The sequence below is a fragment of the Choloepus didactylus genome, chromosome 2 (assembly GCF_015220235.1).
Source record: "Choloepus didactylus isolate mChoDid1 chromosome 2, mChoDid1.pri, whole genome shotgun sequence".
Lineage (NCBI taxonomy): Eukaryota > Metazoa > Chordata > Mammalia > Pilosa > Megalonychidae > Choloepus > Choloepus didactylus.
In genome coordinates, this window is record NC_051308.1 from 36,980,934 (window position 1) to 36,998,344 (window position 17,411).

General features: G+C 33.3%; 1 protein-coding gene and 1 pseudogene across 5 annotated transcripts in view; both read right to left on the reverse strand.

Annotated features, from left to right (window-relative positions):
- Positions 1-17,411, reverse strand: part of DISP1 (dispatched RND transporter family member 1) — a 273,352-nt gene that overhangs the window by 157,534 nt on the left and 98,407 nt on the right. The gene's annotated exons all lie outside the window — the stretch shown is intronic.
- LOC119524616 lies at positions 16,129-16,837 on the reverse strand (annotated as a pseudogene).

The following is a 17,411-nucleotide window of genomic DNA, read 5'->3' on the forward strand; positions in this document are numbered from 1 at the left end:
GCTTTTCAGATGATATCTAATATTTAAAAACTTTGCCAAAAATACAACTTGCAAGACACAGCTCTGACTGATCTCATAATGATTTAAATTCATGGAATGAAGAAAAAAAACTTTTCATTACTTCCTTAGTTAAGGTTTCTTTACTGAAAGAGCAAAATGGAAAAGGCTTACAGGAATTTTTTTCGGGATTCTCAAAATCAAAAAACATCTTCCTCTCGATGTTACATATTGGTAAAGTAATGTTAGCAACATTAAGAAATCAAAAAAAATTTTTCACCCATTATCCCATGCTTCTAACATAATAGGTATATTCCTTTTTCCACATTCCTTCTAGACTTTGTCCCAAAACTTATATATTTCATATAGCTGTAATAATACGTGACTATGACCATGGGAAAAATAGTCACATAGGGCAAATGACAAACCAATTAAAAACTTAAGTTTGAAAGATAAATAGTATCATGCAAGCCAGCAGATATCATTCCAAGCGCTACTATTGTATTCTGTCACATTTAATCAGAAAATCTCTTGAAAGAGTTTCTTTTAAAACAGGAGTCTTAAAGGAATTACAGAAAAGCACTCGTTGGGGAAAAACAGAATCACCTATCAACAATTGGTCCAACAGAAAAGGCATATAAAGTAACTGGATACCAAACAAAATCCTGGCTTTCAAAGGATTAAAGATCAAATTATTTAATACTAGCTTACTTAGATTTTGAGGATTTTTTCCTTACCTTGTTCTTAACTTAAAACTTCTTGAACTCAAAAAGAATCCCTTTTCCTAAAGTATATCAGAAATGTAAAACATACTTTACCAAAAGTATACAATACATTCTTAAAAAGAATTGGAATCTCAAGAAAAAAGTATTTATCTTAAAAGTCTCAAGTTTAAAAACAAGTAAACAAGTAAATAAATGCACTAAGAAATATCTTCAAGTCTTCAAATAGAGAAAACAAACAAAAATAGCTGGGCATAACTAATCACTCAAGAGTAGGTTGTCTCTAAAATGACATAAAAAGAAACCTTAAAATTTTCACTGTTCTGACAAAAATTAACATTGTTGATGTTTAGGAAGATTTGGGTAATTTCTACCAGTTTGTGAAAGAAAATAAGTATTATCTAAATGCTTTCTGGTTTGTATATTATCTTCAATGTACAGCAGCACTTTTAAATATTCTGATAAAATCAGTGAAAAACTGAAAATCTAAAATAGCCTCTCTTATTTTTTTGGACATTCTAATTTCATCATTTTTATGCTTCCCTGCCTCAGCATCCCCTTGCTCCAGAAAAAATTTACTGAAAGTAAAACCTTTAGGCTCTTTTCATCCAATAAAAATGCCAAAGAAAGCTTTACTTTAAAAATCCTTTCCTTCTGATGATTGCCTTGTCCAACATATGTAATAGCTTGAATTTTTTACTTTTTAAAAGATGGTTTATTCAATATAGATAATGTATATAGGGATCTAGTTCATATCCACATACCATCTATCTCATATGGGATGCTCATAATGATTGGCTAGTTATCTGAAATTTAAAAATTACTAGTGGGCCTTTCTTTCTATTAGACAACCATCATTTAGAAGTGAATGGAGGAAACCCAAGGAGGGAGCATGTTGTGACTATTTCAGGTAACTTCATAAAGCTAAACAGTCTCCTAGAAATGGTCTTAAATGAAACAATAGTATGAAGGGGCAACCTGCTCCTAAAACTGAAGCAGATGCATTTTGCAATTCCAACCAAAACTGTGAACTCCTTAAAATTTCTAAATTCAATGTATCCAGGATTTGTAGCCAAGGACGCAGGAGAGTCCCCACCTGGATCCAGGTTTAATATTAGTGACTGAAACAATCAAATGATAACAGTTTAGTCATGGTACATCTCAGCTATTGTAACCTCCAAATTCTGTGCAAACTGCCAAATTAGGACAAAAGATCTGTTACCCTTCTCAAAGACATCATTTATTTTGAAAACAAAAATATTAAAAAACAAAACCAATGTGACATTTATAAACATTTAGCTAGTTCAGGAAACTATTATGCCTAAAACTGGCATAAGCATTTTGAACTATGAGTTTAAGAGTAATGGAAAAGAAAATACCTTGACTAGTTTCTTTTAATCTCAACTGCCTGAAAAATGTCCAGATGCTCTGGCTATGATCAGAAGAACAGCCAGTCAGAAGGATGATAAGCAGGCAGAAAAATAAAGACGTATACTTTAGGTATTCAAACAAGTATTTCAAAAATGTGCCTGTCTTAACATTTTAAGGTGTAAGAGGGTAACACACCCTAGCTTTTTGTTTCCAACTTCCCATTAACCTGACATCAGGGAGGAAATCTGATAACTTGGTATCTCTGAAACTGAATCTTCAGCTTCTGCAGATCATTTTTTTCTCACTTGAAATCCTTTTTACTTGGCTTTTTAAAACATTTCAACCACACAATTTGTGTTTGTGAAAAGACGTACATTCATCAATAAATTGACCTTTCCTGGTAATGTTTATGCTGGTGTCCAAAGAATTCTGAGAGGTGCATTACATTGAATCCCGTAAGGATTCATCATGAATAACTCCTCTGCCTCTAGGTAAGCCATAGTAACTCCAAGTGATCTCTCTCAAAACTCTAAGTAAACACAATATTTCAAGTTACTTGTGGCTATATTCAACTCCTTTTGGAAAATGATATTTTTTGAGGATATCTAGGTGAAATCATTGGACCTATGTAAGCAGAGATTCCCTAGAATCACTCTTCTTCAAAGGAAACAGAAGATGATCTCTCAAAACAGTTCTGACATCAAAGTACACTCCAGCCTCCCATACCTCTAGAATTGAGAGTTAGTCTATGCAAGTTAAGGAACTTCAAAGAGCTGGCTCTTAGCCAGTCACATTTGTGCTCAGTTGTCTCCTATACCAAATTAATCTTTCTTAAGGATGAAACTCAGGTATTACCAGAGAGATCTAAATTCTGTCTTCATACAATTGGTGGAACATTGTCTGAAAATAAGAGTTTTGGCCTTTGCTGCTTTTTCAATGCATCTTTAAAGCATAAAGTAGGTGTTCAATAAACATTTCTTAAATGCATGAGTGCCTAAATCTGATAGCCATATGAAAAAAGTGCAAACAAATGAGGTAGCTGCTCCTATCATCCCAAGTATACCGAATAAGCTTCATATATGCTTCCCTTCCTGTCTCAGGTGTTCTCTCCATCCTCACCATTCAGATTTCTCACCACCCAGCTTTCCTTGCCTTCAGCATTAGAAAAATGAGAGAAAAGTAAAAGGAACTGATGCATCAGCTCTAGTATCTGAGTTGGCAAAGGGTCCCTGGAAAGTCTTTTCTCTCATCCCCTTATTTCCCCATGGTTGAGATGGAGGGAATCTATATGCCATATTACATACATTGGTTTAAGCCTACACAACTCCTTCCAAAGTGCCCTATAGAGAGGTTTCCAAAATCATGGTACTATTTATGAAATATGTTGAGATACCATTAACCAGGATATATTTACTTCTATTATATAAATTAGGAATAATTTCGTTAGCAGAAAATAATACTGTGTATATTAAAGAAAAACAAAACACTCAACCAACCGCCTATATATCACAACAAAAAACAAGATTATGAATTTTTATATGATCTTCCATTCAAGGTCTTCCATTAATAATAATATGATTTAATTGTTCATTTGTCTTACCATCTAATGGTCACTAACAGAAAATGAAACTAGATATGAACAATTCATAAGAGAAAAACTAAAAAGTAAGCAAATTCTATCCATTTAACCTATTTTTCAGCCAAATGGGAAAAGACCACCTTTACTGAACTTAGTAGAGACACAGTCTAGGCAGTGGTGGGACCCCAGACTACCTTTAATTTGAGCACCAAAGACATGGCATTATCAGGGAATGTAAAGCCAAACTGGAGAGTAAAACAGAAGGAGTTTTCTGTCCCAAAAGGAGCCCCTAATTTTGCCCCTGTCAAATCTCTCCAGAGAAAGAAGTGGCTGAGTTTTTGAAGACCAGAAGCATCCATGGTAATGCTTCGTTCCTTAGCTGGGGGACAGCACTTCTCAAAGTATGGGCTGAAGAACCCTGGGGATCCCTTTCAGGAGATCTGTAAAATCAAAACTATTTTCTTATGTCATTAAGTCATTATTTGCATTACTTACTCTCATTATCTCATGAGTGTTCAGTGGATTTTTCAATAGGCTACATAATATGTGATATTGTAACAGATAGCAGGACAGATATGAAAATCCAGTTGTCTTCTAAATAGCTTAATAGCCAGTTACTAATGATATTTATAACCAATGTAAAACAATGCTAATATTCTAATATTTTTTGGAAAATACAGTTATTTTTCATGAAATGTTATTTATGTTGAAATGTAAATAGACTTATTTTTTTCTAATAATGAATTTTAAAAATTGTTTTAATTTCTACTATGGTGAAGACTGATATCTAAAGTTCACATGCAAAATGAGTTTGCATAAACAGAAGTTCTTTCAGGTCTTCAATCAATTTTAAGAGTATTAAGAGTTCCACAGACCCAAAAGTCTGCAAACCACCAAATTAGGGAATATGAAGTGTCTAGGACTCACAGATCTATACTCATTTCTAAGAAAGGAGAAGTGAAGCCTAAAAGGACAAAGATAAGGAAGAGAAGTATGTATCAGGGACTTAGATGTGGGCCTCGAGTGAGAACCAAGCAGCTGGGTGAGTGGTGAGTATTTTCACTTATAGAACTCTTCTTAACTTGGACTAGGTCAATTTACCTAATGTAATAAACTAATTAATCACTTAAAGGTTAAGCTCCCTTACCCTTAGTTATTGGTGAGGAGTAGACTCTTTAGTTGCCATACATGTTAGTTCTGAATGGAGGGCCCCAAATTCAAGCTAAACTGCATCAGGTGATCTCAAAGAACATCTCAATATCAAATACCCTGGAAACACCCCAAACAGATTTGTGTTTAGTTTTGAGATGGCAAACAACATCTGCCCTCATATTTTTTTCAAAAGAAACCTCTCTTTTCTCCGCTATACTGGAATAGAATATAAACCTTTTGCTTCCACTTCTCATGAGCAAACTATTCTTGATCACAAACTCCCATTGTAGAATGTAAATGACGTACTTCTATTCTAAGACATTAAGGAAATTCAAACACATAAATCAGAAATTTTTAAGAGGCAGACAGATGAAATAAATAATATTTTAAAATAAATATTCTATTTTATTTTATTAATGATTCAAAAAGTTTCACAAAAACATTCTTTTGATATTATATATTAATATATTGTAAGCAATGTTATTTTACACATGCTCTTAAAAATAATCTTGATGAAACTTCTGTGATATAGTGATTTTCAAGTTTGGCTCTAATTTCGGTTTGTTTAGATAGTTTTAGTGGTTGTTACACTGGAAAAAAATATCTCACAAATAATGCATAGCTCAAAATGGAAGAAGTACATCTTGCATTTACTAAACAAGACATTCATTTTTCAATTCCACCCATTAATTTTTAGAGGGTTGTCTCCAGGTTCTGAATGTTAATTTTAAATGTTTAAAATGCTATTAATGGTACTTCAATAGTTAATACCTATTAAGGCACAATATACACATAGAATGAGATTAATCACTAAAAACAGACACATATCTAATAAGTGGAAAAACTGGAATTCAAAGCCAGGAAGTCTGATTTCAAAGTCAGGGCAGTTAATCTTGCTACTCAAAGTGTGGCCCACAACAAGCTGCACTTGCTGGAAGCTTTTTTATAAATGCAGATTCTCAGGCCCCACCCCAGATCAGACTCTACTTCTTAATAAGATCTCTGGATGATTTGTATGCATATTAAATTTGAGAAGCAGTGTTCTACAACGTAAATATAAAACAACTTAATGTATACTATCTAAGAACACTGGACACCTGTCTACAGGTACTCACTAGATAATTCTACTTCAAAGGTCCTGACCCTAGACACTTTCAAAAGCCTGACATTGCCTGAGTCAGAGACAAATAACTATATCTCTAGATTACCTTTTTGTCATGCTAATCATGCACTATCATGACAGTTCACCAGAGAGATACACAAATAGTCTGCAAAACTTAAGCTTTCTAAAGAAAAGCTTTCATAAATTAGGATAAAATATTACCTTTGCCTCTTATATTGAACATCAATGTAAGAAATGGCCATTGCATTTTCTGTGAAAGTGCTACATGCCACATAAAATGTGAGCTATTTAAAGGCATAAACCAAGATTAGTTATTTTGTATCACTAGTAAACAGCATAGTGTCTCAGTACACAGTAGCTATGAAATGAATATTTGCTAAATGAATTTATGAAAGAAGGAATACAACTATCTCTTGGGCTCCCACTTTGTGCAGGCATTGTGATAAACATTTTTTTTCCTCATCCTCATAACAATCCTTAGAAACAGGAAGTGAAAGCTCAGAGAGGGAAAACAATTTGCCCAACATCACACATCTGGTAGAGACTAGATTTAAATTGTGGTCTGCCTGATTGCAAGGCCCATGCTCTATACCAGTGGTTCTGAAGCAGGTGACCATCAGAATCACCTGGAAAGCTTTTAAAAATTCGATTACCACTTCTTTGAATTCACCTATTTATATTGCTCTGACTCAGAACAGTGGTATTTCACATACTCACTATATAAATAAACAATTAAAATTAACCAGGATGAACCCAAAACTTATTACAAACAGTAACAAACAATCCTAACTTTTTTACAAATGAATAAGATAACCATATTGAAGTGGGTAGGGAACACTATTGTGACTATATACTTTAAGGCTAAGAAAATAAGAACTAATCACAAATATCTATTCTAGTTAGTGTATTTATTTCTTAACAGGACTAGCAATTCTGAAACTACTTGACGGCAGTGTTTCCCAACTTTGGTACTACGGGCATTTTGGACCAGATATTTCTTTGTCATTTAAATAGCAAGGAGCATATCTAGAATCCAGATCTTGGTTTCTAAACGCCACTTTCCAATTAAAGGAACTGCGGCTCCTTGGAGCTCCAGGGCTGGGCAGGGATATAACATAAGCCTGGAACATCCCATGGTGCCACGAAGTAAGGAAGTCCTTAAAAAATGTCAAAATGACAACTTGAAGGAGTACTTAATGGCCAAAGCTGGACAATTTAATTTTTTTTAATTAGAGAAATTGTAGATTTACAGAAAAATCATGCAGAAAGTACAATGCTCCCATATACCCCCTCCACATACTCAGTTTTCCCTATTATTAATATTTTACATTAGTGTGGTACTTTTATTACAATTGATGAAAATATTATTATAATTATGCTATTAACTATAGTCTACAGTTTACATTAAAGTCCCTGTTTTGTACAGTTCTATGTTTGCTTTTTTTAAATTCTTATTCCGGTAACATATATATGACCTAAAATTTCCCTTTTAAATCACATTCAAATATACAATTTGCTGGTATTAATTACATTCACAATGTTGTGCTACCATCACCCCATCTATTACCAAAACTTCTCCACCACCCCAAACAGAATCTCCATAGCAATTAAGCATTAATTCCTCATTCCCTCCCCCCAACCTCTGCCCCTGATAATCTATATTCTAGTTTCTAACTCTCTGAATTTGAACATTCTAATTATTTCATATAAGTGAGATCATACAACATTTGTCCCTTTTTATCTGGCTTATTTCACTCAAAATGATGTCTTCAAGATTCATCCATGTCGTAGCATGCATCAGAACTTCATTCCTTTTCACGGCTGAATAACAGTCCACTGTGTGTGTGTGTGTATAGCACATTTGGTTTATTCATTCATACGTTGACAGACACTTGGGCTGCTTCCATTTTTTGGCAACTGTGAATAATGCTGTTGTAAATATCCGTGTGCCAATATCTGTTTGAGTCCAAAGCTGGGACAATTTGATCAACAAAGTCAATGATAATATTGTATTATAACCCAAAGAATGAAATAAATATCCATGAGACCACACTAATAAATAAATATACAAATAAGTAAATAAGAGAAAAGAGACAGTTCTTCCTTACAATAGTTTTCCAATTATTGAATGTAAGAGGAATTATGGAAATACAAAATCACATTAGGCAAATTCCACAGTAATAATCATTGAAGCAAGAAGCATCATGGATTATAAAATCAGTGAGCAAAAATTTGATGAGAAACAGGATATTTACATAGTCTCAAAGTATCTCCCCATAAGATACTACTAATTAAAAAAGAAAAATAGTAACTTCACGGGGGGGAAATTGGCCAGATACCTTCACCAAATGATCAAAGTTAACATCACATAGAGACATAATGTACCCCCGAACAAGATGCACTGAGAAGTGTACAAAATCGTTTCTGTAGTATCTCTCAACATGCATAATCTAGATCTAAGAATGAGAAAATATCACACATACCCCAATTAAGGGACATTCTACAAAATAACTCCCAAATATTCTTCAAAACTGTCAAGTCATCAAGACTGAGGAACAGAACTAAGGCACATGACAATTTAGTGCAATGTGGGACTCCGGAATGGATTCTAGACCAGAAAAAGGATATAAGTGGGAAAAATGACAAATTAAAATAAGGTTTGTAGATATGTTAATAGAATTTTATCAATGCTAATTTCCTAGTTTTGATCATTGTACTATGGTTATGTAAGACGTAAACACAATGAACACTCTACTATTTTTGTGAGTTTTCTGAAGGTCTAAAATGATTTCAAATTAAGAAGTTAAAAATAAAATAATGAAATAAATGAGTAAAATAAAAAAGTCCATGGGCCCAGGTGAATGAATATGAATTCCAAAGGAGAAAGACCCAGGCAGTTGTATTATTAAATAGCTCCATGATTCTGATGCAGTCACCTGGCAGGAGTTTGGGAATCTCAATCAACAACCAAGGTTTAGAGAAAAGAATAAAAGGTCTAAACAGCAATCATTTACCGAGAGCCAACTATAGCACAGGCACTCTATTAAGCCATCCAAGATGGATATGACAGGATGAATCCCTGCCTTAAAGGAGCTCTCACCATCTACTAGCTTTCTTCACAATCAGAGTCCCTTACCTTATCAAGCATATACTGCCCTCATTTTTGTAAAGATGAACTGCATTTTGCATATTGTCTAATTGTAAGCAAAAGTAACATACTGTTAATTTTCCTTGTTTAAGTACAGCATTGTAACTCTACACAGTGTACATTTCCAGAGCCTTGTATTTATTTCCAATGAACTTTTTGCAAGTACATTTATGTGTATAATTTACAAACCTATGTATGTTTATGCCTGAGCAACTATTTTTTGTAACTCCAGTATGTTTGTTTCTAAACAATGTTTGATTTTTAGTTTCAAAAATACAAAACTGTGAGATCTGGAAAAGTAATGTTTCTATGAACGTCTTTGTTCAAATGAACATCCTCTATTCTCTTCTTTTAAATCATTTTCTTAGTATAAATTTCATGCTTGGAACACTGGATCAGAGGGTATGAGCATTTTTATAGGACTTAAATTGCACCATCAAATTGCCCTCTAAACTTTACATGCTGAAAAATACCAACCTTAATTATCTTTAAAAGACAAAAAAAATGTTAGTTTTAAAAACATGAAATTATTCTTCTACTTTGTTTAACTGGCATTTCTTTAATTAGTGGTATTTTCCCTTAAGTTTCTTTGCTACATATATTTTTTCTAAGGCTGGTCTAATCATATTTTACATATTCCACTGAAGTCTTTTTGTGTCACAGATCTCAACCTTCTCTCTGAGAAAATTTTTTGCAAAATCTCCTGATTGTTTAGCTTCTCTAATGTTTTTTTTTTAAATTTTTTTCACTGTATATTAATTTCTAAATATGTATACAGGCATACTATGCTGATGTTTCACATGTTCTTTATTGTCACCATCACCATTTCTTTCCAGTAGGTTTAGCCTGCCATAAGATAAGCAATATATATAGTTCCATCATAAAATGCTTTCTTTGTTCTGTCAAATTCCAACCAAGTCAGGGAATGGGAAATGGCTTAAAAGTAAAATACATAAGGAAACTTTAAAACTGGAACAAAGGAAACATATACAGAATATTTTCTGTACTCATTCATAAAGTTACAAAGAGAAAATTTTATTCCCTTTATATTAACCTGCAAATTTGCAATACTTTTTCTTTCCTTCTTAGGGAAACATACTTTAAATCTAAAGCAGACAAGAGAAGACCCCACCAACTTTAATCTCCTTTTCCTTCTGCCATTGTATTGGAGTTCTTCTAAATATTTGCCCTTCCCAGATTACTAAAATAGGATGAGAAACCACTCCTTTGTAGTGCAGATGATTGGAATTGCCCTCTAGTAGTAAAGAAAAATTCTCACGCTTTCAAAGAGGAATTAAATTTAGAAGCTGAATCTTAAAAGATGAAACACTATCATTGAAAAATAAAATGATTATTCTTTGTAATGCACAATTATTTTATTATTGATTCTCTCACAAATGAATATATTTGGTAGATTATAATCTAAGAAATTAAGAAAACCTAAAACTTCTCCATGTCCATTTTGGACACAAATCAGACAATTACTTGTATGTTCATGTAGAGTTTTCCTTTAATTCTAATTCTACAGAAAATAAAATAACTGCTATTTTTCTAAATGTTAAATAGTCATTAAAATTAAAATCTATACCCCTCCCCTCTTCAACAATTCCCTTTTGTTTATCCAGTCTTGCTAAATGCCTTTTAAATGTATAAGTGAAAAAAAAAAATAGTTTTACACTATGTGTACATGTTAGATCCACAAACACACACACCTATATATATGAAGGTACTCACTCAACAATTTGTTCCAGTCCATTCTTTTAAAAATAGGAACATATATTGAGCCCATTCAAAATCTAAAATTAAAGATTGTCAGAGCAATATTTTTCTATAAAACCAGCAAGTGTATAAATGACCTGTAAAAGCCTTCAAGCATAACAACTGAAAAATTATGTTGCTAATTTTACAGTCTCAAACTATCCCCTAATGCCAATAGGCTTTTGCCAATAAATCCATTAAGGAGTTGCAAAGATGGCTCTTAACATTGTAAAGAGAACCTTGCAAGAATAAATAAAAATAGAAAATACTTGCCAGAACATCTCATTCCAAATTAAAATCGATCAATGTTAGCAACTGAAATGCTTCATCGACAACTCTAAAGTAATATTGACAAGTTTGCCCCTGTAGTATATAGCAGGCCTGTCTGTTTTCACAAAGTAAAACAAGTTAAAACAATTTTTCTATAGAGCACTTTTCTAGAAGCTCTTCCACACATATTTTAGGATGACTGTCCACCAAAAGTTACATGTGGCTTTTCTTTCCACAATCATGAAAACTATTCTCTACACAGAATGCACCTTTATTCTTGAATGGTTTAACCAAAGAGGGAAATATTGCCCTCTAAAAAAAAAATAAAAATAAATAAAAATAAAAATTAAATTCTTCCTTGTGATAAACAGCCTATGCCATGGAAAAGGAACCTGCAACAAAGGCTAGGCAGACTGCATTTCCAAGCATAGAAAGGCCATTGTGGAAATGATTTTTTTTAAGTAAACAATGTATACGTACCTTCTGATTATGAAAGTAGTATGTGCATACTGAAGAAAATTTGGACTACACAGAAAAGCATGAATACTCATGATCCCAATGCCTGAATACCCTCTTTACATCTTGGCACATGTATTTCTAAGTCTTTTTTATAGTTCATATCTGATTCTCCTTTTAAAATATACTGAGATTATGTTTCTTGTCTTGTTCCACTTAATCTTGTAACAATTATTTTCTCAAGTTAATTTAAATGTCATAAATATAAATTGCAATGGTTGCATAATATTCCAACACAGATATCTTGCAATTCATTCAATCCCATGACTGAACATTTAGATTGCTTCTGATTTTTGTCATTATAAAAGAAAGCACCTCAATGAATATCTTTATGCATGATTTTTTTTTTTTGCACATTTATTATTTCCTCTAGACTCCTAGAAGTCTAATTAACCAGGTCAAAGGGTAAAATTAAGGTTCTTGATACGTATCATTAAAGTTCCTTTCTTGAAGTGCCTGTCTATACTCCACAGCAATGTATGAATATTCACTTCAGTAAATCTTCAACATGGTATGTTAAAATACATTTTGTTAATCTTAACGATGAAAACAGTATCTTATTTTGAAGGTAAATATCTTTGTTTACTAGGGAAACCAGATCTTTTTTAATATGTACTAGTAATTTGTATGTTCTTTTGTGCACTGCCTTGTCTATTACATTTTTGGTCTTTTTCTTATTGACTTGTATATTTAACAATTTATATTTTATGGAATTAACTGTCATTTTTGATGCAACTACAGTATTCCTAGCTTGCTTTTCATCTTTTGGTTTTAAGATTTATGTGCTAAAAATTATTTTAAATGTAAAAATATACTCTTTATATTCTACACACGTGTATGAATAGAAGTTGAAATTCTACAATATATGGGTATTACCTTAAATAATTTCCAAAATTTCTTTACCAGTCCTTCTTGACATCACATGGTTGAACTATGGGATTACTAAAAAAACAAACAATATATTTCATTTATTTCATTCTTACCACCTCCTTCAAACATACTCAAGTGTAATAAATAGGCTTGAAATGTTCTTGTTTGGGTTTTAAGCACTTCAATGTATTTTATATACCAAAGGCAAGGGAAAATTAAAAATACTTCACCACGGACTTAAACAACTAAGCCAGGTGTCCTATTGTCAGAGAATGGACTGTCACTTAAGATATTAAATAACTCTGTTTTTAAAACAAATGCTACACTAACAAGCACAGTTAAAAACTAATAGCTTTGAAAAGTCCTTCCCTGTGAGGGCAATTTCAGTATAAGATAAAACTGTTAGCCCTAGACTCATGGGTCTGACTCTTTTAACTAATCAAATGGCAAATGGAGAGAAGAAAAAACAAAAAACAAAACCAAAAAACTAAGATGCCAAATAAACCTATATTAATTAAAATGCAAGCATTTATACAATCTACTTATACATAAAATCATAATGCTGTTAATACTAAAGGGCCAACCTCACCTTTTCTGAAATCAATTTTTAAGATTACTGAAGCTACCCTAATGATCTTAAGAATCAAAAAAGACATGAAGTTTTTGCTTGCAAAAATAAGTAAACTTATAAAAATTTTACCTGCTATATTTAAACAATACTTTTCAGTTTACAAAAATGCTTTAAGCATGAAATGTTCTAGTTGATCTAGTTGATTGTTAAAATCTTTATTTGTCACGTCAAGTGCTTATGGTCATAATAGTGTTTAAGTGACCATAAAGCTAATAACTGAGCAGAGCTCCTACTCTAGAGACCTTTCTATCACTCACTGCCTCCTTATAAAGCCAAATATCTGTGGAGAGCTGGGCTTACATTTTAGCATAATAGAAGCTGCTGAGCACCTTGGAGCCAACCAAAGGCCACCTGTTTAGAAATGAATAATAAAAGACATGAACTATTTACAAAAAAATTCAATTCAAATTAATTTAATCATAACTAAATTACATTCAAATCAAAACAATGAGATGCAATTTTTACTTAAATTTAAGTTTGCTGATATCTCAAACCGACAAAGGGAAATGTACAGTGTTAAACCTGTGGGAGAAAGTATGTGGCTGTGCAACATTTCTAGAGGAAAACCTATAATAGCTGTTGATATATATTTTTTAAATACACCTTTAAAAATATCATTTAATCCAGAAATTCCATTGCCAGAGGTATTTACCCTATGACTATACCTAAATATTCACCAAAATAATACGTACAAGGATGTTTGTTGCAGCATTATTAGGATGAAAGAATTCAGGTGGGGGGTAGGTAGGGAAAGTCCTTGATTCTTTCCCTTTATTTACCAGTTTTCAGAATGATTTGGTTCCTTAGCACCCTCTAAATGTGATCGATGATATGTATATACATATTTATATATAACCTGTGAAGCTCAGCCCACATCTTTTCTCCTCCTCTCATCTAAGGCCTGCTCCTTATATTTTTGGAGCAGACATGTGAAATGCCTCAGAAATGAAGCAGAGGAGCTCTACAGCAGGGGAGGGCAGGGGAGTGGTCTTACTCAATGAGCCACACCACCACAACACAGTCCAATTACCAATTTAAATTTATTGAGCTCCTACCGTGTAACACAGAGCATGGTGCCTTGAATGTATTAAGCCTTCAACAGATGTTTAATTCATTAACGTGTGAAAAATATTTAAAACATTAATGAATTAAGCACTTGAACTGAGGGGTAGGAATGTTACTGTTCATCTTAGTAACAGTGAATATACATAATAAATCTATTTAGAATACTGTTAAATTTAAACCCCTTGTTACTGGTTCACTATTTCTTTTAGGCTTTACTTTGTGTTTATATAATGGAGTGTATACTTAGAATCTCTATTACAACAGATCCAATTATATTTAAAGAAGATGACCCTTAAGGAGGCACAAAGGATCATAAAAAGATCCAATGTCATAAAAAGTTAAAACAAACTATCTGCTGATAGTGGTTGCAGCTTGCACTGTTTGGTTTTTTGCCTTTTAACTCTTGTTTTCTTTCAAAAAGCCATCAACCTCTAGTTCAGCATATCATTTTCTAGGAATCTATGACATCACAATGTTTAAAGTTGTTTCTAACATGTCATTGAAGCATTTTTTTTTCTGTCTATCCTGACTTTAAGAAACCCTAGCATACGAGACAGTGGCTCTAATTGTGTTTCTAATATGGTCCGATTAGCCAACCTGGCCTAGAAAGTTCTGCAGGATTCTGGCTCATATCTACTTCTTTGGCCTTATCTTGCACCACCACACTCCCCATGGAGCTCTCCACCCCATTCCACTGGCCTCCTTCCAGCTTCTGCTGGCTGTGCTCCCTCCTACTGCATTCCAGGGTGGTTCCCTAGGCCTGGGCCATCCTACCCTCCCTTCTTCACTGAGTTCCTGCTCTTATCCTTTGAAATCCACCTCTACATCACTTCTCAGGGGAGCCTTTTATGATTTTCCAACTAGGTCAAACTCCCCTATGAGGGTCTTCTAGTACCTTGCACTTCTCCTTCACAACACTGATCACAGGTACCATTTTTTACATTTGCTTGAGTGTTTAACTGATAATCTGTCTTCCCCACTATGCTCTAAAGCTCTATAAGGGAAGGGAGCACACCTGATTTTGCTCACACATAATCCCAGGGTTTGGCATTTCTATACATCAGCACTGTAAAAGGCATTTCAGGTATGCTATTTATTCTTCACAACAAACTGGAATAGAGATAATACTATCCCCATTTTATAGATAACAAGCTCAGATAGATACAGAGAAAGTAAGAAGCAAACTTGCACAAGGCCACAAAGTCAGTAAGAAGCAAAGACAGGACAAACCGACGCCTTTCTGAATCCAGAGGCTAGGGCTTTGTCTCCCTCCCTGCTGCTTTTATACCATGTTCATATATCTATCTCAACGTGTTTGCATGTGAAATATTTCAAACATAAGAGAAACAAAGAGACTAATATAATGAATATTTATGTGCCTACCTTCCAGCTTTATAAAATCTTAACATTTTGCCTTATTTGCCTTTTTCTTTTTTTAAACAAAATATTACAAGTACAGCGAAGTCTCCTGTGGAAACTTCTGGGACCCTATTCCCTTTCGTCCCTCCAAAGAGTTATCCACTATCTTGAATTTGGGGTTTTCTATTCCCATGCATGTCTTACACTGTTACTACATATGCATCCATAAACAACACATGCACTCTTTTGCATGTTTTTAAAAAACGTTACCATTCCACAACTTGCTGTTTTGCTCAAAGCTGTTTTTGAGATTTATGTTCATACACAGCTCTATTTCATTCTTTTTTTACGGCTGATTTTTATACCACAATGTGAAGAGATTAAAATTTATCCACTCTTTTTTATAAGAATATCTTATTTTATATCAAAATGTAATTATGCAATAGTTATAAGCAAAGGTGAATATAGTAAGTATGTGGCCTTGGTAGTAGCTTTCTAAATTTGCACAGATAAAAAAATCCTATATGATTTACACAGCTATTCAAGCAAGCACAAGAAAACTCTGGTTCAATTTGCATGAACTATGAAAAAGATAAGGACAAAATATCCTTCTATCTCAAGTTAATCAGGTTTTGAATGGCAGCTTTAACACTACAAAATAAAGACAAACGGACTTCTTTTTGGTCCATACATGCTTTGTATAATTTTGTTATGGTAAGTTTCTGGAGCAACTGACTGCGTTCAACGTAAATCCATCATGGTGTAGTGTTCTAAAAAGTCAACAGCAGCATCAACAGAAGTATAATATAGTAGTTTCAGTGCTATTTCCAGAATCTATAAAATCCCAATGCTTTTGCCAGGCAAGTAAACACTGAGGCTGCAGGATAAGAAATTGTCTCAAGTCTGTTACACTCCATCAGAGTTTTTAAGTAAGCACCTTCAGTGTCAGGTTTATTACTGGTTTCTGAAATAACACGTTTGGTTTGGATATCCTTTTTTGGTTTGGGTATCCTTCTTGATCTGTAAACATAGCTGTTACTCTGCTCCTTTCTAGTATGATATTCAATCTATTAACTGCTCTAATTCAACTGGTTTCATACATCAGTTATTTAACTTGGTCTAATTCATTTTCATTTTCTTGTTCTCTGCCCTCAGATTTGCAAATTCACTTCTCTCTAGGATGACCATGTTTTTTTTTGATGGAGTCCAGATGAGCCATTAGCTGTGGTACTATTATTTCCTGTTGAGATTGAGAGGCCATCTCCTTATAGATAGGATCCAGGTTAATATTTGAAAAAGTGGATAATGCTGATACAATAATTTCTGCTCGTGCTTTGTCAAATCCAAGAGTTTCCAAGTCTCGTTTTAAAAGCTACTATGCAAATTTAGTTGCCTATCAAGTTACATCTCTTAAAATGTAGAAAAGAGTAAGGAGAAGGTAGGATCCCTCTATTTTTAACTCATAATTGTTTCATCATATACAATTTATTTTGTTCTTTTATAGCTTAAATCAACTGATCCTTAAAGTTACCATGAGCTTTTAGATCAGATGCTCATGGTTTCTGCAAGCTTTACTAGCTCTTAAAGGAAAAAGAATTCCCTTGTTAAAATGTAATGTTTGAATAAGTCTTGGTTATAAACTTGTGCTCTTTTAAAGACATTAATTTGACGCTACTTTAATGAAAAAGTAAAGCTTGCAATAAGAACAGGTGATTGTAACACACAAACCTGAACCCAGAAGAGGGTTAGTATTTTGTTTTCTCCAACCCATATATGCTCAAATTGTTACTGATATTTTTCTTAGTTTTTAAATTGATGAGTTTTAAAAGTTTATGTGAAGAACAGCTTTG